Here is a 26814-nt window from a genome sequence, read left to right as displayed (position 1 = left end):
TGAGAATAGAAAACTATAGACCCATGTCTCTTTTGAATATTATGTAACAGTCCTCAACAAAACACTGGCGAATTGAATCCAGAAACATATAAAATGGATTATGCACCATGACCAAAATGGGATTTATCCCAGAATCAAATGGGATTCTTATCCCAGGAATGCATGTTTGTTTTAACATCTCAAAATCAATTACTATATCGTATCGACAGAATAAAGGACAAAAAAACACACGATCATCTCAATAAACATAGAAAAGGCATTTGACAAAACTCACTTTTTTATAAAAATGTTTGGCAAACTGAGAATAGAAAGGAACTTCCTCAACTTGATAAAAGTATCAGTGAAAAACCCACAGTTACATCACACTTAATGATGAAAGGCTGAATCCCCCTAGGATTCCCCCAGGGTCAGGAACAAAACTGGGATGTTTTCCCTTGCTACTTCCTTTCAACATTTTTACTAGAGGTTCCAGGCAGGGAAAATAGGCAATAAAAAGAAATAAAAGCCATTCAGATTAGAAATGAAAGGGTATGGGACTTCTCTGGTGGTCCAGTGGTAAAGAATCCACCTTACAATGCAGGGGATGTGGGTTCAATCCCCAGTCAGGGAACTAAGACCCCACATGCCGGGGGTCAACTAAGCCCGTGCACTGCAACTACTGAGCTCATGTGCCTCAACTAGAGAGCCCATGTGCCGCAAACTACAGAGCCCACGCGCTCTAAAACCCGCGCGCCACAACTACAGAGCCCACGCGCTCTAAAACCCGCGCGCCACAACTACAGAGCCCACGCGCTCTAAAACCCGCGCGCCACAACTACAGAGCCCACGCGCTCTAAAACCCGCGCGCCACAACTACAGAGCCCACGCGCTCTAAAACCCGCGCGCCACAACTACAGAGCCCACGCGCTCTAAAACCCGCGCGCCACAACTACAGAGCCCACGCGCTCTAAAACCCGCGCGCCACAACTACAGAGCCCACGCATCCTGGAGTCTGAGCACCACAACTAGAGAGAAGCCAGCGCACCACAACAAAAGGCCCACACGCTGCAACTCAAGATCCCTCATGCCTCACCGAAGATCCCACGTGCTGCAATGAAGACCCAACGCAGCCAGAAATAAATTAAATTATTATTTAATTTATTAAATCAAATAATAATTATTAATAATAATTTAAAATTATTTATTAAATTATTATTGCTTTATTTTTGGCTGCGTCGGGTCTTCGTTGCAGCACGTAGGCTTTTTTCTGGTTGTGGCAAGCGGGGGCTACACTTCCTTGCGGTGCGAGGGCTTCTCATTGTGGTGGCTTCTCTTATTGCAGAGCACGGGCTCTAGGAGTGTGAGCTTCAGCAGTTGTGGCACATGAGCTCAGTAGTTGTGGCTTGTGGGCTCTAGAGCGCACGCTCAGTAGTTGTGGTGCACGGGCTTAGTTGCTCCACGGCGTGTGGGATCTTCTCAGACCAGGGCTCGAACCCGTGTCCCCTGCATTGGCAGGAGGATTCTTAACCACTGCACCACCAGGGAAGCCCAATAAATCTTTTTTTTTTTTTTAAAAGAAATGAAATGAAAGGGTAAAACTATTTGTATTCACAAACACGATCTTATATGTAGAAAATCCTAAGGAATCCACAAAAACTACTAGAACTAATAAACAAGTTCAGCAAAGCTACAGTATATGAGACGAATGTACAAAAGTCTACTGTGTATCTATACACTACCAGTGAAAAATCTGAAAATGAGACAAAGACAATTGCAATTACAACAGCATCAATAAGAATAAAATCCTTAGGAAGAAACTTAACAAAAGATGTGTAAGCCTTGAACACTTAAAACTATGTAACATTGTTGGAAGAAATTAGAGAAGAGCTAAATAAATGGAAGAACAGCCGTACTCATGGATTGGAAGACTCAGTACTATTAGAATGGCAACAGTCCCCATCTAGAGAGTCAGTGGAATCCCTGTCAAAAGTCCAGCTGGTGTAGAGGAAGACAGACAGCCGGGTGCTAAAGCTGCACGAAGGGAAATGATTGGAATGCTGCTAGCTGAAAGCAACAGGAAGGGCAAGTGATGGGAGCATAGTAGATGATTAGTAAATGACCAATGAGTGAATGAATGAATACATGAAATCTTCTCTAGCTGTCTCGTGTAGCTCTTGCTGCATAACAACCACCCCCAAACTTATTGGCTTAAAACAATAACTATTTCTTTGTTTCTCATGATCTGGGATTAACTAGAGCTCGGCTGAACAGTTTTTCTGCCAGTCTCCCTTGGGGTCTCTGATGGATGCAGCTGCTGTCCGACGGCAGCAGGGGCTGAAACCTCTGCTGTGGCTTTTCCCATGTGTCCAGTGCCATGGCTGGGACAACCGGAATGCTGGGTGGGCTCATCTGGGGCTCCCTCCTTCTCCTGTCACTCCGTCTGTCTGTCTGTCTCTCCCTCTCTCCCCATGTAGCCTCAGGGCTTCTCCCTCTCAATGTGGCTTCTTCACATGGTCTCTCTGGGTAACTGGGCTTTTTACATGGCAGCTCAGGGCTCCCAAAAGTGCAAAAACCTCTTTAAGGCTTAGACCCAGAATTGGTGCAGCATCCCTTGGGCCCCACCGTATCGGTTAAAGTGAGTCACAGGGCCAGAGTGGGAGGGGCCCAGGCAGGGGGTAACTTCCAGGCATGGGGTCCGTCAGAGCCATTGCTGGGACAAGCCACCACACCAGGCTCAATGTCAGTCCCCCAATCCCAACCATACCAGGCCCCTCTTTTGCTACTTCTATCACCATCTTTATCAAAAGCAAACATCCACCTATAGCTAAGTACGTTTCACACACAAAAATAAATTGTCATGAGCCTCGCAGTCAGCACGATAAATGCCAAGCCGAGAATCCTGGGCCACCTGGATCCAGCATCATCATTCTTGGAACCTCAGCATCTCCTGCAGGTGAGAGAAGACAGAAATACAACGTAGTTTGCCCATCTCATCCCCTCACGTGTTATAAGAACTTCAATAAAATAAGGTAGCTAGCACTTCCCTGGCGGTCCAGTGGCGATGACTCCAGGCTTCCACTGCAGGGGGTGCGGGTTTGATCCCTGGTCAGGGAACTAAGATCCCACGTGCCGCGTGGTGCAGCCAAAACCAAACAAAACAAAGCAAACAACGCAGGTGAAGAATCTTTGGAAACGCTTAGAGGACTGCAAAGGTAGGTATTATTTGAAAAGAAAGTATGTATGTTAGCTCTGCATCTCCCTTTTTTAAAAGCCCATTTCTCTGGAGGGTCTGGCCCTCAAGGAGGATGCTGATTTACACACTGTCATGTTACTGTAAATGTGAGAAGCTACAGGCTCTCATCAGCTGATTTAATGGGGTTCTTCTGTGCCGACGGCTGTTTATTTTTCTCAGTCCTTTTTGCTGCCATCAAGTCACCCTGCGTGAATACTGAATAAGTATTCAACCTCACTCTTGGGTTTGGTCTTCATGACTTAATGGGAAGCGTGGACAGACTCTGTCTCCAAAAGGAGACTTTTCTGAATCAACTACAACCACCCGTGGTCGCTGAGATAATTATTCAAGGAACATCCTATTTACAAGGCAGTCAGAACTGTACTTCAGGCTACGCTCTGAGGCAAAACAAAACAAAAGACAAAACAAAAAACTTTCTTGCCCAGGACACCATCATTACAGGGCTTAACAGGGAAAAATCTCAGGTTACAGGAAATAGACTTTTGATGTAGATTAATAAGAATAGTCATCTGAGATGCTCATGTATAAATAAACACAGTAAAAACCATGAATTCTTCTCATCGACAGTTGTCACTCCACGACCAAAGATTTTCTGTCCTCTGGATGCTTGATTTGACTTAGTTTTTGCATAAGAAACCCAAGGGTCTGTTTCTGAAAAATATCTATCTCCTGGGATTCAAGGGCCGTGAAAACATTGACTAATTTGGAAGACAGGTGTGGAGAGAGAAGTGTCAATGGATTGATGTATCCTGAGAAGCCTCAAGATTCTCAGTAATTCTGGGAGAATGTTTCCTCAAGTGGTAGAATGGGGCTGCTCTCAAATGAAAGGGCCATCCAGGCAGTAGACGTGTGTGCATCCCATGCAGGCCTCTGTCACCGTTCCCCAGACGGTACAGCAGCTTCCGAGCTCAGCTTCCTCTGTCACTCATCTTATACTGCTCTTCAAGGCTGTTCACAGTCTGGCCTTTGCTGGTTCATGGGGCAAAAATGGAAATCCAGAGATAAGAGAAATGGAGAAGTCCGGGCAGTGGTGTGCTGGTAAACATTTAACAATGGGCTCTCTGGGAAGAAGTCCTGATCTGTAACATTTACAGCTTCCATGGTGGCAATGCTCCACCATGGCCAATGCAAGCTACTAACTCAAAATAATTGGCTGCATAGTCGGGAAGAGACACGCCCAGTCAGTTCTTGCAGGCCGGTACGAGCTGGCTTCAGCACAGCCTGAGTTCTCAGAGAGACGGGACTCGAATGTGAGTGGAAGTTACTGAGCAGAAACCAAGTTAATCACATTTTACCCTGAAAATCCTGAAGGAATTCTGTGCAAAATAAAAGAATGGTGCTCACAGGAAAGAGAGAAACGGGGAGACCAAGGAGTCAATCAGTGGTGCCTCCAGGGACAGGGTGCCTGTTCTAGGGCTTCAGCCACCCACCACAGAGCAGCCAGCCCTTGTGTCGGGCCGACCGCACTGGACTGGAAACATGCAATTCTACCCCCACCAGAATCTGATTCCACACTCATCAAGAACTTGCTGATGAAGATCTGTCTGTCCAGGGAGGGGAAGGCATGGGCTGTTGAGCAAGTACCTTACGGAACAGTTTTATTTCTCATTTATTGTTAATTAAGTGACAAACTGGGATTGTAGAACATGGCTCCATTCACAATCTTTTATCACATCCTCACTGCTTTGGTGGCAGTGGTCTTCAGTGTGTCCCCAGCACCTTGAGACTGCCGGAAGCTCTGGGCAGCACTTCTGCCTCTGGGCTCCATGCCACGAATCATCATTGCCCTGAAGGGAGAGGCAGAGACCATATCCTGGCTGCTTTGGTTACTCACCAACGCCTTCAAACAGGTGTCTGGTATTTTATGTAGCTCTTATGATTGTTCATGGTAGGAAGGTTGGCCTGTTATAAGTACCCTTCGTAGCCAGAAGTGGGACCCCCTGAAAACACCCCTTTCCATGTTTGATGACGTTTACCCATATTTCAAGATCCTGTTGAAAGGATACCTCCTCTTATTTCTACCCAGCAAGAATGGCTGCCTCGGGAGCTGCCAACAATAGCTACTCGCTCCCATTGTCCAAGGAAGGGAAGGGAAGCTGCCATGGTGTGCTGACTTCTTCCAGCTGTGGGGAATTTCTCTTCGACTCCGTGGGAGCAGGTAGAGGGGATGAGGAACCTAGCAACAGGACCTGCCTTCAAAGTCAAGGTCCAGAAACGGGGTGGCCTCTGCTCTCCTGACATTTAGCTGCTCGAAATTAGACTGCGATCCGTATCAATGTTGCCACGTGCCACGGGACACTGTGCTTCCTGACAGACGTGGACACGTTAATTAAGACAGCAAACGCTTGCACAGTGAAAAGGCAGCTCCAGGGTGCTTTCAACATGCAGACACTCAGGGGGAGTGGAAGCAATGACAGCTAGGAATCAGAGGCTCACAAAGGAGCCGCTCTATGAAAGACCATCACGTGGATTAGTGGAAGGCAACCAACAGCCTAACCACCGTCTGACTACCGGCTCCACTGATGAATGTGTTAACGTGAGAACGGTGATGCTTGCAAGGAGGTCTAAACGGTCTTACATCTTCAGAAATAACACAAAGATCATACGTCTGCTCAACATTCTTTTTTAAACTCAAAGCATAGGATCCATTTTTTTAAAATCTTAGCACAGTTGATGACTGGGCACCTTTTCCTTAGAATCTTTGGTACTGACAAAGGCAATACACAGCTTTAAAGGACTCCAAAAATGAAAAGTGATCATTCACTGCTGTGATTATTCCCATCTGGTTTGATCTCGTTCTTTACTATTTTATACTTTCTCATTTTGAAGCTCTGCAGCTGTCCTTTGTAGGTTTGCGAGAACGATTTGCAAAGCTTTGGAAACGTTTACCTCATTTCCAATCCTAATTCCCTACATAATTCTGGGGCCTATTGCTCGCGGGACCCCTTGGGTTCCCCCATCGTCTTTGGGATGTACTATGCACAGCACGGGGAAGGAAGGCATGGGACGAAACACTCCTTTGCTCTCTTGAAATGAGCATCCCTGCTTTGGGCGAGAGGAGCAAACTCAACACTGGTTGTGCTTTCCAGGATTTTGCAGATAAATGTCCAAAGCGGTGGGGTTGGGACTTCCCTGGCGGTCCAGTGGTTAAGACTTTGCCTCCCAATGCAGGGGGTGCGGGTTCCATCTCTGGTGGGGGAGCTAGGATGCCTCACGGCCGGAAAACCAGGAACATAAAATCAGAGCACTATTGTAACAAATTCAATAAAGACTTTAAAAAATGGGCCACATCAAAAAAATCTTTAAAAAAAAAAAAAAGACAAAGCTGCTGGGTTGCCTTCCACTCTGGGAGCACTCCCTTACTGCTGAAAGAAACAAGGGAAGGTAGCTATTCCTGGAAATAACAGGAGTGATGAGTAGCTGTTCTCTTAGGATAATGAAGCACATCGACCACTCTGTCATCCCTCTGCTGGACCGGACTTCAGCAAAGGCATCTTCCCGTCTGGCTAGTGAGCCTGATGTGGTTACCAGCCCATTCTGGCTGAAAGGCAGCTTCTCAGAGGCCAAGAAACATGGCTTTACCTATCCCTTTGTTTGGGTGATGGACGTCAGGTGACTGTTAAATATATAAATTATGAGAGACGCATTGTTTTGACCAATAAAATAACGCCAGGGGCTTCCCCAAGCTACCTTGTGCTAGTTTAATCCACATACGGCCGCGCAATGCCCACTTTAAGCAAAATTTCTTATGATATTCAACCAAAGCATGTCTTTTAATACACAAAGAGTCAGTCAGGGATGCCTTTAAACAGCCAGCTCAACTCCACAATCCATCTAAGGTACATCTAAAGGTAGTAAACATCCAGTTCAACATACAGATCTGTGGAAACAAGTGAGAGTCCATGATTAAGAGCAGTTACCTACTATACAAATCATTCCTAAAGAAGTGCCCGCTCTTGGAGTGTTTATGTTCTAAGTTGGCAAAGGGGAGGACAGAACATCATTTCTTTTTTTTCCCCTCTGCTTCCTTGATGTGAAACTCTATGAAAGGGAATAGCTGTTTGTTGGAGTGAGGGGTGTGGTTATAAAAGAAGGCTCAAGTATGAGAAAAGAGTAGTGTGCCCTCTTGCAGCAAAGAGGATGGAAGTCCAGCAAAAAGTTGTCCTGACACACTCCCACCAAAAATCCCAAAGTTCTAGATTAAATGTAAAAAGCGTCCTCTTAAACGCATGACTGGGCTTATAAAAAAGAAAAGGAAATTCTCAGATGCTGAAAACAAAGCAAGAGCAGGGGTGCTGGGAGGAGAACCAGCCCTGAGGCCTGAGGCCAGCCCTGAGGCATCCTGTGTCAACGGTGGGAAAGAAGAGCTTCAGTTTGAGAAGACTAGTCTCAGGTGCACACAAGGTGGGCATTTCCATCAGAAACCACTGAAAGCGTGAGCAAGAAAGAATCTGCGCCGAAAAGGGGTCAGTGAGGAAATGAGTCTGTCTCAGCTTCAACTCTGGGTGGAGGGGGAACGGCTGCCCTGAAAAATCTTAGCAGCAAACCAGTCCTCACACAGGTTTGTGGCTTCAGTTAACACTACCTGCATGGCCAGAAAAACGTCAAACTGAGAATTTCATCCAAAGTGGTCCCAGGTTGGTGGTGTACTCAGGAGCCTGACAGAATCAAACTAAAATCTTCACTCTCAAGCAAGTCTTCAAAGAATTCCCAGTGACAAGGTTTCAAGGATCTTGAACTTTTGATCAAAACACACACACACACACACACACACACACACACACACACACACACAAAGAAATAAGTCTCCATGAGAGAGAATGAGCAGATACAACATAAAGTAGACTAGCAAAAGCTCCAGATTTTGAAAATTATCAGATACAAAACAGAAAAAAGTATATCCAACATAAAGAGAAAATTGAAAATATGAATAAAAATGAGAAACTATACAGAAAAAGACCATGCAGATTTGAAAAAGAATCAATTAAAACTTACAGAAATAAAAAGCATAAAACTTGAAATTAAAAACTCTATGTTAAACAGCTGGTTAGACATAGGTGGAGAAATAATTAGTGAACTGGATGATACATCTAAAGAAATTACACAGAATACAATACAGACAGAAATAAAGATGGAAAATATAAGAAGTTGAGAAACAAGGAAGAGGTTCCAGAAGATGACAGAAGAATAGGGAAGAGAAAGTAGTTGATAATTTTCCTAATTTAATTAAAGAAATGAATTCTCAGATTTGAGATTCTCAGTGAATTCTAACCTGGGTTGTTTTTTTTTTTTCATCCATACTTTGAAATATCACTGTGAAACTGCAGAATACAAAAGACAAAAAGGTCTTTTCACCAAGTGTGAAAACAGAGGCCACTTGTAAAGGGACAAGAATTAGACTGACAGCTGACTTCTGAACAGCAATAATATTGATAAAAGACAGAAGCCAGTGCAATGCTATCTTCTGAAAAAATAAATAACAGGATTGTACATAGTATGAAACCATCTCTCAAGAACAAGGACAAAATTAATTCAAACAAAACTGAGAAAGTTTACCAGAAATATATCCTGTCAAAAGGAACAAATAAAAGATAATTTCAAGGGACCTCCCTGGTGGCGCAGTGGTTAAGAATCCGCCTGCCAATGCAGGGGACATGGGTTCGATCCCTGGTCCGGGAGGATCCCACATGCCACGGAGCAACTAAGCCCATGCGCCACAACTACTAAGCCTGCACTCTAGAGCCCGCGAGCCACAACTACTGAGCCCACGTGCCGCAACTACTGAAGCCCATGCACCTAGAGCCCATGCTATGCAACAGGAGAAGCCGCTGCAATGGGAAGCCACACACTGCAATGAAGAGTAGCCCCTGCTCACCGCAGCTAGAGAAAACCCATGTGCAGCCAAAATAAATAAATAAATTAATTAATTTTAAAAAAAAAGGATAACTTCAAGAAGAAGGACAGTTATCCCAGAAGGAAAGTCTGAGATACAAGGAGTAAAGGTGAGCAAAGAGTATGGCAAATACTGAGGAAACCTTAACAAATTACTGTATAAAATAATAACAAAAATAACAATAAGGGCTTCCCTGGTGGCGCAGTGGTTGAGAGTCCGCCTGCTGATGCAGGGGATGCAGGTTTGTGTCCCGGTCCGGGAAGATCCCACATGCCGCGGAGCGGCTGGGCCCGTGAGCCATGGCCGCTGAGCCTGCGCGTCTGGAGCCTGTCCTCCGCAATGGGAGAGGCCACAACAGTGAGAGGCCTGCGTACCGCCAAAAAAAATAATAATAATAAAAAAAAATAACAATAACAGAAATTTGTTAAGGTTTTAAAGATCCCAATAAAAAGCATTTCTTTTCCATATATGGATTATGAATGGATTGTAAAACAAGAACGTACAAGAAGGCAGAGAGAAGGACAAAATTTTGCTTTTATTACCAACGAAACTAATGTTGGGAAATGTAGCTTATATCTGCAGGCAAATACATCTCATAATATTGAACCCTAGAATTAGGCCAACTTACCCAGCCAGTCACAGGCAGTTCCAGGTCTCCACAGCTGCACCCTCACCCTCCCTTCTGCCAAGTACATGGGAACCTGCCTCTGTAAGACTTACAGCTTGGAGGAAAAGAATCATATGTGTTCTTCCTGACAACAACTCCCTCTCAAGAAAAGACAAGGCTACACATGCCTAGTTTCCCTTCCAAATTCACCCATTAGTTTAAGTCAGGCAGAGAAAGGCTAGAAGTGTCATGCTAGTGAATCTCCGTACACATAGAGGGAAACAGAAGGAGTAATGAATAAACCATGCTACCTTACAGTAAAGACTAATGTCAGAGAGAGAGGGGTAAAGCTAAAACACTCAACAACAACAAAAACACATAACTAAAAGGGAGGTGCCTGGAGTTAAAATGTTATAAGGTCCTTATATTATTTGGAAGGAAGCTAAAGTTATTAAATTTAGACTTCAGAAAGTTAAATGTGCCTGTTAAAGTATTTCAAGGCTAAGTATTAAAAGAATAAAAACAAAGTTTACCCCTTTACAACAGCAGAAGGAAAATAATGGAATGAAAAAATAAATGAATTCCTAAGGATTTAAGAAAAGAGAATTTTTTAATTTAAAAAGGACAAACAGAAAACATAAAATAACATGCCACAATTAACTCTATACTAATTACAACAATAAATATGAGTGGACTAAACATTCTCGTTAAAAGACAAGGATTGTCAGAGTAGATATGAAAAGAAAAATTAATAATTTGCTGTTTCCAAGAAACTCACATAAAACATTAGGTCACAGAAAAGTTGAAAGTAAAGAATACAAAAATATGTACCACACAAATATTTACCAAAAGAAAACTCTGTGTGTTAGTCAGAAAAATATAACTTTCATTTTAAAAATTACTATAAAACCCACGAGATGTCACTTAACACTCATAAGAATGCCTACTATCAAAAAAAAAAATCCAGAAAATAGAAGTGTTGGTGAGGGTGTGGATAAATTGAAACCTTAGTACATTGCTTGTGATAATATAAAATGGTGCTGCCACTGTGAAAAACAGTATGGCAGTTACTCAAAAAATTAACTGGAATTACCATATGATCCAGCAGTTCCACTTCTGGGTCTATATTAAAAAAAACCCCAAAAAACCTGAAAGCAGGGATTTGAACAGATATTTGTACACCCATGTTCATAGCAGCATTACTGACAACAGTCAAAACGTAGAAGCAACCAAAGTGTCCATTAGCAAATTAATGGGTAAACAAAATGTGGTCTATACATATAATGGAATATTATTCCACCTTAGAAAGGAAGGAAATTCTGACGCATGCTACAAGACGGATGAACCTGGAAGATATTATGCTAGGCGAAATAAGCCAGACACAACAGGACAAATACTGTATGATTCCACTACATGAGGTACCTAGAGCAGTCAAATTCACAGAGACAGAAAGTAGAATGGTGGTTCCCAGGGGCTAAAGGTAGGGAGAAAAGGGGAATTATTGTTTAATGGTGACAGAGTTTCAGTTTTGCAAGATGAAAAAGTTCTGGAGATAAATGGTGGTGATGGTTGCAGAACAATGTACTTATGTCACTGACTTCTATACCCAAAAATGATAAAAATGGTAAATTTGATGTTATGTATGTTTAACTACTATGTAAAAAGAAAGAAAATTGCTACAGAAGAGAGCTAATTTGGGAAGTTAAACACAAAGATGGAACAATTCTAAATTTGTGTGCATCTAGTAATATAGCTTCTAAATATACAAAGCAAAAACTAAAATAATTACAAGGAGAAATTCACAAGTCAACCATCACATTTGGGAGATTCTAACATATCTTTTTCCATGACTGAATAAGCAAAGGAAAAATCCAGCAGAGAGATTCTATAGTTGAAAATCAAAATTAACAAACCTAAACTAAGGGACATATACAGAACAGAATACTCCGGAATATGCTCTCACATACACAGGCAGGAAACAGCTTCCGCTGTTTAAATATTATATTTAAAATAAGGCAATAACAATGTATATTAATATAAATAGATAATTCTCTTTTTCATAAGGATAAAAACCCATCAACAAAATCTATATATTACTCTCCACTCCTTCATACTTAAACATTCAATACAGTTCAACTTAATGTTCTATTTGTTCAAAACTATTAAATTTTTAAAAAAACTATACTAAGGTGTTTATAAAATGTTATAATAGCTCCTTGGAGACACGGATGACTCTAGGGCTTGGGCAGAGAAAATAGGAGATAACCCTGGAGCATCTTGTAGTGCCAGAAAGAAAGGAAGTGTTAGAAAAAAAATGCGGCATGTTGAACAAAAGAAAGAATGTGGTGTTGGATTACAACAAAAGTATAAAATAAATAGATATGAGTGTACACTGATATAAATAAATGATTGAATACAAAAAGGGGGAAGAAGAGACAAATCTTCCTTTCAGAAGAATTCCAAATAATATATGTAGATACTCCCCCCCATAAAGAGGTGGCACTTCATTTCCTAACCCCACCCCTTTGAGGATGAACTTAATGACTGTCCCAAAGAACAGAGCATTGGAAGACAAAAACAGTAACTTCACAGTGGAAATGTCCGGCAGACACCACCTCAACCAAGTGATCAAAGTTAACATCACAGTATTGTCATGTTGAAATCATGTACCTCTGAAATCATGGGAAAAGGAGGGCTTTTCATCTCTGTTTTGTATTCATCCCCCAAATCCCAAACACCAGTCTAAACATGAGGAAAACATCAGAGAGATTCGAATTGACGGATATCTACAAAATACTTGACCAGTACTCCTAACTGACTAAGTAATGACAAACAAGAACTATCACAGACCAGAGGAGACCAAGAGCCCATGACAAGTCGATGCAACATGGGATCCTTCATCGGATCCCGGAGCAGAAAAAGGATGCTAGTGAGAAAATGGTGAAATAGGAATAAAGTCTAGAGTATAGTTAATAGTAACGTACCAATGTTAATCTCTTAGTGGTAACAAGTGCGTCACGGTTATATGAGATGTAAGATTAGGGAAACTGGGGAAAGGGGATGAGTGAGCTCTATTATCTTTGTAACTTCTATAAATCTAAAATTATTGCAAAATTTAAAGTTTACTTTTTTAAAATTTTATAATCTAATATTGTAGTATCAACTAGTAAACTGGTTTACATCTTTTTTTTTTTTTTTTTTGCGGTATGCAGGCCTCTCTCCGTTGTGGCCTCTCCCGTTGTGGAGCACAGGCTCCGGATGCGCAGGCTCAGCGGCCATGGCTCACGGGCCCAGCCGCTCCGCGGCATGTGGGATCTTCGCAGATCGGGACACGAACCCGTGTCCCCTGCATCGGCAGGCAGACTCTCAACCACTGCGCCACCAGAGAAGCCCTGGTTTACATCTTAAATACATGTATTGTACAAAAGAAAAATTTCCAAAACTCCACTTGGCTAATTCCATGCAAATTAACACAAGGGAAGAAGTTGGTGGGGAAAGTGAAAATAAGATAACACTGAGTTTCACAAAATATTTTTATCTAAATAAAACAACAGTCAATTCTGAATAATCTTCCAGGTAAAGCTTTCCCAATTAGTAACCAAGCTGAATTTTTCTGTGTAAGAACTTCACTGTATGTCCCAATCTGCTCTTCCTCCCCCTCCCTGTCCAGTTCACTGATGTTTAGGAGTGGACATAGCTTGCCCTTTCAGAACTATCCATGCCTTTGTTTTTGCAATTTCCTCTGTCTAATGCCATTCTGCTGCCCCTTCCCCACCTACCAGGTCCTGTGTCTCCTTCAAGGTCCAGCCTACATATTCCCTCATCGATTTATTCATGACTTAGGAGGCTTTTGCAATAGTCCGGGTAGAAATGGTGGTGGCTTGGGCCAAGGTAATCGTGGAGGTGGTGAGGAATGGCCTGTGCTCGAGCTCTCCAGAGAAACAACCAAGAAGATGTGTATAGTTCTCTGGTTGTCTAGTAGCCGGGGTTCACGAGTCCAGGAGTCAAGGGGTGGAAATGGCATCACTTACTATTACCCCTAGGGTCCTACTAGCAGAGATCTTTGCTTCCTATACCCGTGACCTATGTTCAGCTGGTCTTGAGGTCTTAGTTCCAAAGGGAGGACATGCTTCTACCAGTAGATGCAACAATGATTCCACTGAACGGAAGTTAACACTGCCACCCAGTCTCTGAATCGAGAGGCAACTAAGGGAGTTGCTGTGCTGGCTGGGGTGATTGACCCTGATCACCAAGGGGAAATTGGGTATGTCTGGAATATGGGAGGTCACTTGGGGCATCTCTTAGTATTATCACGCCCTGTGATAAAAGCTGATGGAAAACTACAACAATCCAATTCAAGCAGGACTACTAATGGCCCAGACCCTTCAGGAATGACAGTTTCGGTCCCCCCACCAGGCAAAGAACCACAACAAGCTAAGTGCTTGCTGAGGGCAAAGGAAATACAGAATGGGTAGTAGAAGAAGGTACTTAAAAATACCAATGACAGCCACGTGAAGAGTTACAGAAATGAGGACTGTGGCCGTCATGAGCATTTCTTCTTTCTCCAGAGAGGGATTTACTATAAGGAAATGGCTCACACAATTATGGAGACTGGCAAGTTCAAAATCTGCAGGGTAGGCCTGCAGGCTGGAGACCCAGGGAAGAGCTGATGTTGCAACTCAAGCCCAAAGGCCACCTGCAGGCAGAACTCCCTCTTCCTTGGGGGAGGTCAATCTTTTCTCTTAAGGTCTTCAACTGATTGGATGAGGCCCACCCACATTAAGAAGGGTAATCTGCTTTATTCAAAATCAATTTATTTATATGTGAATCTCATCTAAAAAAATGCCTTCACAGCAACATCTAGACTAGTGTTTAACCAAATACCTGGGTACCATTAGCCAAACTGACACGTTAACCATCACATGGACAGATGGTGGATGTGCATAATTTGGAGAGCCAATGGGATGCATCCGCTGATTATATGTGGGGCCTGAGAGGACAGGTTTTCTATAAAGAGAGTTGCCACATGATCCAGCAGTCCCACTCCTGGACACACTCCCAGACAAAAATATAATTCGAAAAGGTACATGCACCCCAATGTTCATAGCAGCGCTATTTACAATAGCCAAGCCTTGGAAACAACGTAAATGTCCACTGACAGATGAATGGATAAAAATGATGTGGTACATATATACAATGGACTATTAGCCATAAAAAAGAATGAAATAATGCCATTGGCAGCAACATGCATGGACCTAGAGATTATCATACCAAGCAAAGTAAGTCAGAAAGAGAAAGATAAATACCACATGATACCATTTATATATAGAATCTAAAATACAACACAAATGAACCTGTCTAAGAAACAGAAACAGACTCACAGACATAGAGAAGAGACTTGTGGCTGCCAAGGGGGAGGGGGTGGGGGAGGGAAGGATTGGGAGTTTGGGATGAGCAGATGCAAACTACTATATACTGAATGGATAAACAACAAGTACAGGGAACTATATTCAATAGCCTTTGAAAAACCGTAATAGAAAAGAATATATATATGTATAACTGAGTCACTTTACTGTACAGCAGAAATTAACACAACATTGTAAATCAACTAAACTTCAATAACGTTTTTAAAAAATAAAAAATAAATCAAGAAGGAGAGGTTTTTTCCCAAATACCTGGGGTTATGGAGATACCATTAACTGAGATGTGGAGACTGCAGGGGGCAGTAGACAAGGAGGTAGAGTCAAAGATGGAGATCAGGCTTTGGGGGTTCAGGCTTTGAAATCTGACATCCAGATAGAGATGTTGTGTAAGCAACTGGATATATGGAGCTGGAGTTCAGGGTAGAGGTTCAGGCTGGAAATTAGAGTCTCTCATATCATCATCTCTGTGAGCCTTTTGTAAGATTTCCCACACAGATTCCTAAATTAAAACAAGTCCTTTGTGCCCCAGTTTGGGATGCAGAAAGGAACTATAATTAAAAAACCAAGAAGGATTAAAACATAGAGAGACCAGCTTTACAGAAGAAGATAACAGGCTGGATTATAAAGGTTGACAGGAACGTGCAGTTGAAGAGATGCCAGAAGGAAAGTTAATGAATTGCCTTCGCTGAAAAGATGAGAATGACATTAAATCAGGATTGCCCTGGAAAACTGGTGATAGCTGGGCGCCTGGCATTTTGGCAAGTTGCTTTCCTGAGACGTGATTTATGAACGAGGGCCAGCACGTGATGTTGTCATGAAAAGCACACCTTCCAGAGTGATTTCTCTGGGTTTTCATTTCAGTCCCACAATTTCTTTTAACCTAGAATGAGTAATTTAACTTCTCTGCACCTCTGTTCCTTCGGCTGTTAGATCAGAATCACACGGCTGCTCACTTCCTGGGCTGTTGTGAGAACTCAGCGCTATGACTGCGTGGCCCGGAGTCCATGCTCCATGAACATTAGCTCTGATCATGGTTACCTGTCTCCCCCACTTCTCTCTGACTCCAAGAGAGCCTTAGATTCTCTCTCACTTGCCTCACCAGCTCATAGCCTAGTGTCTGGGAACAAGGATTTGTGGAGTTGAACTGAACAGAAAAGTGGCACCTTCCATGGCATTAAGGACGGGACTGTCACTACCCAGACTCACCCGTGCCCGCGAACATCCTCTCCTCCTTCCCTCCTGCTCTCCTGGGTTAAGCACCCCCGTGTGCCCTGGGTCCCAGCCCCTCTCACCTTCTCAAGAACTGCATTCTATTATCCGTCTCTCTTCTTTATTTTCAGCCTCTTCTTGGATCATTCCGCTCTGCATGTTAACATGCTCGGGGCTCTTCTACTTTGAAAGACATTAAAACAATCACCCCTCCACCCCACTGCCCTCTCTGGCTATTTCCTGATCTCTGAGCTTCAGTTCTCAGCCAGACCTCTGTAAAGTAATGTACAGTGTCTCCGCTCCTCATTTCTCAAACCACTGCAAAGGGCTTCTACTCAAACTTCCCTTCTCCAAAATGGCTTCCTGCAGGGTCACCAATGACCAATGATTTTGCTAGATCCAGTAGATATCGTACAATCTTCATCTTACTTAACCTTTCAGCACATTCAAGACCCCTAACCATTCCCTCTTTCTTGAAACATTAGACACCTTCCCCTAGTTTTCTTCTTATATTTCGAGTTGACCGTCCTCATTCTCCCAGGCTGGCTCACCATCCAACTAACGATTTTTAATACAATGGAACTCCTCAAGAACACGCCTTCCTATGTACAATGGAATACTACTCAGCCATTAAAAAAGAATGAAATAGGGACTTCCCTGGTGGCACAGTGGATAAGAACCCGCCTGCCAATTCAGGGGACACGGGTTCGAGCCCTGATCCAGGAAGAGCCCACTTGCCGCGGAGCAACTAGGCCCATGCACCACAACTGCTGAGCCTGTGCTCTAGAGCCCGTGAGCCACAACTACCGAAGGCCGTGCGCCTAGAGCCCATGCTCCGCAACAAGAGAAGCCCCTGCTCGCCCCATCTAGAGAACGCCCACGCGCAGCAACAAAGACCCAACACAGACAAAAATAAATAAAATTAAATCTTAAAAAAGAAAAAGAACTAAATAATGCCATTTGCAGCAACATGGATGGACCTAGAGATTATCACACTAAGTGAAGTAAATCAGACAAAGACAAGTATCATATGATATCAGTTATATGTGGAATCTAATAAAAATGATACAAATGAACTTATTTACAACACAGAAACCGACTCACAGATCTTGCAATCAGACTTGTGGTTACCAAAGGGGAAATATGGGGGGACGTGATAAACTACGTCCCAGGAGACTGGGATTAACATATACCCACTAGTATATATAGAATAGATAACTAATAAGAACCTACTGTATAGGGGACTCTACTCAATCCTCTGTAATGGCCTATATGGGAAAGGAATCTAAAAAAGACTGGATACATGTACATGTATAACTGATTCACTTTGCTGTACACCTGAAACTAACACAACATTGTAAGTCAACTATACTCCAATAAAATTTGGAGGAGAAGGGGTAGCACTTGTGGGGGCCCGGCCAGTGGGGTCCTCCTCCAGGGCTCCTCCTTTCAAGGCCTCTGTATAGTGTCCGGGGGGGCGGGGCACAGGGACAAAGCTCCACAGGCTGTGGGGTTTGCACAATGGACACTTACTCTCTCACAGTCTGGAGGCCAGAATCCGAGATCAAGGTGTGCACAGGGCAGGTTCCTTCTGTGGGCTCCGAGGGAGGCAGTTCCAGGCCTCTCCCCTGGTTTCTGGGGGTCTGCTGGCCATCTGGGGTGTTCACTGGCTTGAAGACTTATCTCCCCGACCTCTGCTCCATCTTCACGTGGCCTGCCTTCTCGCTGTGTACCTGTGTCCAAATTTCCTCTTTGTATGGACGCCAGTCGTGTTCCATTAGGGGCTCACTCTACTCCAGCGTGACTGCACCTTAACTAATTACACCTGCGGCAACCCTAGTCCCAAATAAGGTCACATTCGGAGTTCCTGGGGGTTAGGACTTCACCGTGAACTTTGAGGAGATGTGATCCAAAGCTCCCTGTTAGGAGTCTTTATGTCCCCCACCCGCCCACTCAGACCTCCCCTCACTGGTCCAGAGGGGTAGACTTCTGCTCTTTCCCCAGGAGGGGGTACTGAATGCCGCCCATCACTCACTGCTCCCTTCTCTCACTGGCAGGACCAGCAACGACAGGACAGAGGACACTGGGCCTCATCTACCAGGTGACGTTAATTCCTTCTCCCTCAGATCGCTGCTCTCCCTGCGCTGAACAAATCAGACCAGGCTGCTCTGGGTGCTGCCCCTCTGCCTGTGATGGGGGTGTCAGGGTTATGGTGGGAGGTGGGTCCACCAGCTCCAGGCCAGCGGCACCTGGAACTCTGCTCTTCCCAGGCTACTGGGCACTTGCGTGGCCCGTTAATAAAGCTGATACGTACCTTGGTTTTCAGTGGCTCCTTGTGAATCTGTTTCTCAGTTGGTTAGAATCTGACACATTTATTACTCAGTATATATTTAACGAATGGATTAAGCCTTGCTTTGAATACAAATGAGTGTCCGTGCATGCATGAGATTCCAGGGAAGCAGGCAGAGGAGAAAAGGGAGGCAGGAAGAGGGGGGAAGGAGAAGAGAGGGAACACTAAGTATTTACCCCACACCTGGAATCCCCAGGAACCTGCAAGGCCTTAGAAATCACCTGCCTTATGGCTTTAGACACCAAGACTTTAAACTGTGATCGTAACACCCTCATCACGGCAGACCTCCCCGGCCTTGGGAGCTTCAGGGGTCTCACTCAAAATTGACCACAGCTTTCCCAAACTAGCTTTCATTCCCTCAACCTTGAGGGTCAGAATCGCCCAGCACCTCTCATCTTTTCCTCCCTCCCATCAAGGTCAACAATGCTATCATAAACCAAGAACTGCTGTCTTTTCGCACCTTCTCTTTCGTAGTGAACTAAATCTACCCCATCACACACACACACACGTCTCTCAGAATCGGAAGAAGAAAATAATCCTAAATAATCACTCCTAAAAGGAATGTGAATGTACTTTTTAAACTTCCTTTATAAATCACATTCCTTTTAGAGGGAGCCTCAGATACCTTCTGAGAGAGTGGGATATAAAGTAACTCAAGCAAAACTTTTTAATAACGGATTCTCCCAAATTTTTCTGAGGAAAGAAATGAGTATTTGTGAACAGTACAAAATGCCCAGAAATATGCAGGAGCCCTTTGTCTCAATGACATGTGATCTCCCCAGCAACCCTTGGAAGCAGACAGTGGTGCCCCATTTAAGAGCTGGATAAAATAATAAAAAGGGACTTGGGGAGATTAAGTGACTTCACTGTTAAATGATAAAGTTGGAATTTGGGCTTAGCTCTGCCTCATGTTTTCAAGTGCATTGGGCTTTTCCCACTCTAGGAAAATTTCCTCAGCTCCAATTTCCAGGCAGACTCTGGTTAATAAATGTGTGTCACAGAAAGTCCTGGCCAAGGCCACGAAAAGAAAAGCAGGGGTGTCGTTATATCAGCTCCACCTTCTCTGCCCAAGGCTTCACGAAGAAGATGGCTTAATTTGAGCTTAATGCTTTCGTCGAGTTATTCTACAGGAATGTAGGAAAGGCAAGGGCTGTCCATCCTTCATGTCTCTGGTATAGAACGGTCCTCAGTATCTCCTGCCCCCTCCAACGTAACATCCTCACTGAGAGAAAATTAAGGCCAAAAGATTCTGGCCCAACATGAGTTTAGTGTCAAAGGAAGAGGACTTCGTTATATGAGACTCACGCTGACACCGTACTCATAGTAACAGGACAGAGTCCAGGCTGCAGAAACAAAGAGACTCTAACATAAAGGACAGTGTCTTAAAGAAAAGCTGATTGCCTTACCACATAACAGGCCCAAGGTCCAGATGGTGAGCCAGGCCCTTTCCAGCTTGTTGCCGTGCTGGCTGCGGGCACTGTCTTCCTCCCGAGGTCAAAGCTGGGTGGTGAGCACATTCACGTTCCAGCTTGCGAGGAGGGAAAAGAGCTGCATTCCGGGCTGGGGCTCGTTGTCTATGTGGGAGATGACCTAGAAGTTGCACCATCGTCTCCGCGTGCATTCCTGCATTTGGACACAAGGCCACACCAGCAACAAAGGAGACGGGCAGGGCCATCTCTCGCTGAGCCCCACGGCAGTCCCTTCCTGCGGAAGACGGGGGAGCAGATTGTGGTGGCCAGCTAGCAAACTCTGCCGTGGTAACAATCGCAGCCCGCAGCTGTGCTCGGCTTCACAGCTGTTAGTGCTTTCACACCCACCACTTTGTGTAATCGAGCAATGAACCTCTGAGTAGGTAACATGTACCTCATGTTATGCATGAGAAGATGGGGCCAAAGGGTTAAGGGACTGGGGTAAGGTCTAACCGTAGAGGTATTTTTTGTTGTTGTTTTTTTGCGGTACGCGGGCCTCTCACTGTTGCGGCCTCTCCCGTTGGGAAGCACAGGCTCCAGACGCGCAGGCTCAGCGGCCATGGCTCACGGGCCCAGCCGCTCCGCGGCATGTGGGATCTTCCCGGACCGGGGCACGAACCCGTGTCACCTGCATCGGCAGGCGGACTCTCAACCACTGCACCACCAGGGAAGCCCTAATCGTGGAGTTTTAAAAGCACGATGAGAATGGACCCGTATGGTAGAGTCAAAAAGCAAAGCCTGTTCAGTTTGTTTTAGCCACATTTATTCAGCAATTAATAAGAACCACAGAACTGAGAAACAGGAAGAGAGGGTGGATCCGTGGCCTCAAAGGCTTCATGGCAGCTGGGAGAGTGAAACAGTATTCTCAGTACCGTGTGGTCATGAGGATTGCAGGACAGAAAGACCGACAGTGACATCCAAGGACAGAGGGGATCATTAGTACCGCGAAGACATCGGTGGTTTCTGGAGAGTAACAAAAACTAAATGCTTTTCCTACCGTGAGTGGGAGAAACAGTAACTCTAAAAGTCTCCAGTAGAAAATGGAGAAGAAGGGTGTTCACTGAGGAAAACTAAGGTAGTGAGAAGGAATTAGGACTCTCTTATGCCCTGGTCTTATATTCTCCCATCCTACCTTTTATTCCAGCCAGGGCCGGTGCATCCTGCATGTGTACCCTGATGCTCCTGGCCACACTTCTGACCCAGGCATCTCTGGCGTTCTGCCCCAGGGTTGCCCTGACACTACAGTGCAGGACGCCTGCAGGAATCTGCCGAAAATTCATGCATCCACAGGCAAGAAGGCCTTGGCCATGGGGCACAGCACCAGCAGACAACTGCTCCCTCTCTGTCCCAGGTAGCACCGTCTGAGGCACATTCTACACACTGCTAGGTGGTACCGGAGGACCAAGCCTGTGATGGTTAATTTTATATGTCAATTTGGAGAGCTTTCTGGATGAGATCAACATGAAAATGGTGAACTTTGGGTAAAGCAGGGTGCCCTCCGTAGTATGGGTGGGCCTCATCCAATCAGTTGAAGCCTTGAAGGGAACAGGGACTGAACTCCCTGAAGCAGGAGGAGTTCTCCAGCACGACGCCCTCAGACTTTGTACCATCTGCTCTCCGGGGTCTCGAGCCCACCAGCCAACACTGCAGATTTTGGACTTCCCAGCCTCCATAATCGCACGAGCCAATTCCTTATAGTAAATCTCTTGGTTCTACTTCTCTGGAGAACCCTGGTTAAGACAGAGCCCCAGCACCAGCTTGAGAATGCACTCTTGTATTGGTTTTCCTTTTTCCCTGTTATACTCCCCCAGTCTCTGGAATCACTCACTTTCCCAAATCAATTAGGTATGTGCATACCCCTGTCCAGGCTTGCTTTCAGGGGCCTCCTCAGCCAGGATACAATGTTTGCATACGTATTCCTGAGGGTAATCAGTATACAAGCACATTTATAGCTCAAAGAGAGCCTGACGTGTTTGCTATTCCCCAGCATCTCAAGACCCCGAACCCTGGCTGGGATGCTGAAGTGTGTTGGAACAAATGCTGCCACTGCTTCCCACCTCCCCAGGGAGACTGTGCTGCCTCCAGCACAGCACAGTACCTTTTTGTACGCCCCATACTGCTTAGCATTTGAGAAGTTTGCAAAAGATGCTTGCTCGGGCTTCCCTGGTGGCGCAGTGGTTGAGAGTCCGCCTGCCGATGCAGGAGACACGGGTTCGTGCCCCGGTCCGGGAAGATCCCACGTGCCGCGGAGCGGCTGGGCCCGTGAGCCATGGCCGCTGAGCCTGCGTGTCTGGAGCCTGTGCTCCGCAGCGGGAGAGGCCACAACAGTGAGAGGCCCGCGTACCGCAAAAAAAAAAAAAAAAAAAATAGCTTTTAGGGGCTTCCCTGGTGGCGTAGTGGTTAAAAATCCGCCTGCCAATGCAGGGGACACGGGTTCGTGCCCCGGTCCGGGAAGATCCCACGTGCCGCGGAGCGGCTGGGCCCGTGAGCCATGGCCACTGAGCCTGCGCGTCTGGAGCCTGCGCTCCGCAGCGGGAGAGGCCACAACAGTGAGAGGCCTGCGTACTGCATTAAAAAAAAAAAAAAAAAAAAAAAAGATGCTTGCTGCACTGGACTGAATATTGTATTTTAAAATTTGCCTGTGTGTTGTCATGATGTAGAGACACTGTGGACCTGTTACTGTTCACGTTATATTATTTGATGAATCCAAATACAAAGGATTCGGCTGATAACTTCAGCTCTAGCGTCACGTGGGCATGGATTCAAGCCTCCGTTCCTCCGCTAGGTGGCTGTGGCACAGCATAATCTCTCTCTAAAGAAATATACGTAAATTTTTCTGCTGAGAGAAATAAAGGTCCACCTAGAATTACCTTCCCAGTTAAATGTCGATACAACAATGAGGAAGAGAAGAGGTCTGTTTTTTTCTGAAGAGCCTAAAAGAATACCACCATAAAGATTTTCACTGAAAGAAATACTATGGCATTTATTTCAGAAAGAAAAGATTTGAAAAAGAGATGTAAGAAAAAATGGTAGCAAAGTAATTCGTAACTAACTACGTGACGACTCTAAATCAGCACCGACTGTTTAAAAACAACAGCAATAGTAAATAATTTGAAGAATATAAAAATGAGCTGGGGCTTCCCTGGTGGTGCAGTGGTTGAGAGTCCGCCTGCCGATGCAGGGGACACAGGTTTGTGCCCCGGTCCGGGAGGATCCCACATGCCACGGAGCGGCTGGGCCGGTGAGCTATGGCCGCTGGGCCTGCGCGTCCGGAGCCTGTGCTCCGCAGTGGGAGAGGCCACAACAGTGAGAGGCCCGCGTACCGCAAAAAAAAAAAAAAAAAATGATAACAGCTCTAGAAAATTTAGCCATTAGTTTTCCTTTTGCATTGAAGCCTGAAATATGAAAATACAAGTCAATGGACTGCAACCTCCAGGACAAAATAAGTCAGGCATTGCACAAAGTCTCAGGAGAATCCAGCTGAATCCCAGTTTAACATTAATTTTTAATTTTGAAGCTAACTGTGTGACATTGAGAAAAATGTAGTCTAGAACCTATGAAAAGGCACAGGGATTCTCTGACCCATAAGTAACGTTTCAAAGAGCCTACTGGAAATCATAAGTCTAACTCATCATAAAACTGCTCCAGCTATAACATCACAGTTCTTTGCTTTTAGCTGGAATAACAAGAACCTGGTGAGATTATATTAGTTATGGTAAGGAGGCAAAAACCTCCACATGTCGGTTACATTTCTGATTAGTAAAGGGAAACTGAATTATCATTTCACAGATACAATCTTTGATAGTAAACAAAATCTTTTAGAACAAGAATCCTATTTGAAAAAAATAATTAAAATCCTTTCAGTGTTTGAGGAGGGAAAACCTCCAAGGAACTTAAAAACAGGGGCTATTGTCTTAAGAATAATGATCCATTTATACCGAGCCCTTACTGTGTGCCTTATATCAATGTTCTCCTTTAACGCTCACAACTCCATGAAGGCACTATTACCTTCAGCTTACAGATGAGGAAACTGAGCTCAGAGTTCAATAGCTTGTCTGAGGACACCCAACTGGTATGAGACATGTTTAAGAATCAAACTCAGGGCTTCCATGGTGGCAGCAGTGGTAAGAATCCGCCTGCCAATGCAGGGGACACGGGTTCGAGCCCTGGTCCGGGAAGATCCCACATGCCGCGGAGCAACTGAGCCCGTGAGCCACGACTACTGAGCCTGCGCTCTAGAGCCCACAAGCCACAACTACTGAAGCCCACGAGCCACAACTACTGAAGCCCACGTGCCACGCTACTGAAGCCCGCACGCCTAGAGCCTGTGCTCCACAACGAGAAGCCACGACAAATGAGAAGTCCGTGCACCGCAACGAAGAGTAGCCCCTGCTCTCCGCAGCTAGAGAAAACCCGCACACAGCAACGAAGACCCAACACAGCCAAAAATAAATAAATAAGTAAATAAATTAATTGATTAAAAAAAAAGAATCAAACTCAGGACAATTAACTCCAAAGCTTGTTCTTAATCACCATATTTCCTATTTTATTCATCTTCCTTCCCTCAGTCGGTTGGATAACTTTTGCCTGCCCAACAACTAAAGGAGGCGGACTTTCCACTAGGTTCAAACTCGAGCAAGAGTCTGGGAGGAAAACAAGACTCTCGGTGCCTGTTAATACACACATCACCCACCAGACGTCTGGCTCTCAGACCAGGTCTGGGGGAATGCGAATCTTCCAAGAACTCTGTGAATTCCTGTGGTACAACTATTGAAGAATTCCATGCTCTGTGATCTGGTAACGCTAACCCCAAATTCTTCATTCTGCTGCCTTTAGTACTTACCTTCTCTTGACTGTGGAGGTCGTTTTATCAGTATTCAACACCAAACTCATGAAGAACTGAAGAACAGGAAGAGAAAAGCAGTATACAACATTCTTTAAGGCAGTGCATGCTATCTGCCCATCTGTCCTAACCTTTTTTTCCTATTCTTTAGGTACAACCTACTCTAGGACAGGGCACAGATATTGGTCAACAAATGACCCAAAATAAAGAGACAAGTGCAATTGCATTTCTGGATTCAGAGAGGTCCCTTCAAACACAAAAGAGGTACCGATTTCTATTAGCTGGGATCTTCAGCCGGACCACTCCATGACAGCAGCCCCGCTGCTGGGCTGATGATAGAAAAACACTTCCTTTTTCAATTCCTTAATATTTGGAGCACAGTGTGGTCCTATAGGCTTCCTGTTGTTGGATGTTTTCTGTTAAGTCCAAACAGAGAACGATTCCAGTCTCACGGTTCTCCATCTGAAACAAAGGCCAGGACACAGCTGGAATTCAACAAATGTTATCTTCCCATTTTCTTCATTAGGGTAAACTAGGCTTGAATTATCTGAGACGTTTATGACTTGATCACAGTGGCAAAGCTGACACAATGGTGGTTCCCGTCACGGAACTCAAGCAGGAGAAAGGAATGCAAGATTACATTGCCATGAACTCATTCTGGATTAGGTTAAGAAGGGAAACTGATGCGTCTGGTTACTTATTGACTTAACGTAAAGATGAAAGTGACCTAACCTGGCAACCATAAAAATCCTCAGAGGTTAAGCAAATTCAAAGAGATTTTTGAAAGGTAGATTTCAGAAAAAAAACTAGCTAATGCTCTTGGAGGACTATTTCATAAAATGAGTGACAAATGGAAGCTGAATTCAGGGGAGGTAGGGGTTGCATACAGACTGCCTTCATTCTCCTGAGTTATAGCCTGTTTAAAGCTGCCATTTTAGTAAAGCACTAAAATCCACCACAGTTTTGTGCAAGTCAGCTAAAGTGTTATTGTGCTATTATATGCATGTCTTTATTTGCATTAGAAAGGCATCAATTACCTCATACTACAATATGTAATTAAGAAATAAATGTACCAGCTCAGCCTTACAAGATAAATAATGGATTACTGCAATAAAAGTTGTGATTTTAACTAGCCACATTTCAATGTTGACTATAAGAAAGCTTAGCACTACCTAAGCTGGGTCCTTTATGTAGTAAGGACCAGATATTATATAGCAAGTTCTCTAGTAATCACACTTGCCTGTGAAAAACAAAAATTACCATTCCGTTTCTAAGGCACTAATAAGTTTGGAATGAATGAGCTTCACACAGACAGAACCAAACATGAAGATTCACAAACTACTAGTCAGAAGGGAACCCAGAAATATCTGGGATAATGTCTCTCAATGAAGAAAAATAAAAGGGGTTCATTCATTTGGTAACTAGTTGAATGCATAGTATACGTATTAAGGATGGTTAGGCAGGAAGTGAGGCTGGGGGTTGGGAGGCAGAATATGGAGAAACGTGGCCAGTGAGGTTTAAGTGGTAAGGACTTAGAACAGCCAGTGTGACGTGTGGGAAAGCTGACCTGGGACAGCTGGAAGAGATGAGGGGCCACTTGTAACATCTGTGGAGTGTCCAGCAGTAGGCATTCCATGATTGTTGAAACGGACGGGCTGGAAGTGAGACCTGGGCTCTGGCCCTAGCTCTGCCATTAACCAACTGCATAGCTTTGCCAAGTCATGTATCATCCTGAAGGGTATTATGTCTCTTTTTGTAGGAAAAAAAACAAAACAAAACACTTAAGAG

This window comes from Phocoena phocoena, chromosome 11 (genome assembly GCF_963924675.1).
Source record: "Phocoena phocoena chromosome 11, mPhoPho1.1, whole genome shotgun sequence".
Taxonomy (NCBI): Eukaryota; Metazoa; Chordata; class Mammalia; order Artiodactyla; family Phocoenidae; genus Phocoena; species Phocoena phocoena.
The sequence above is the reverse complement of the archived record's forward strand: the minus strand, read 5'-3'. Positions refer to the sequence as shown.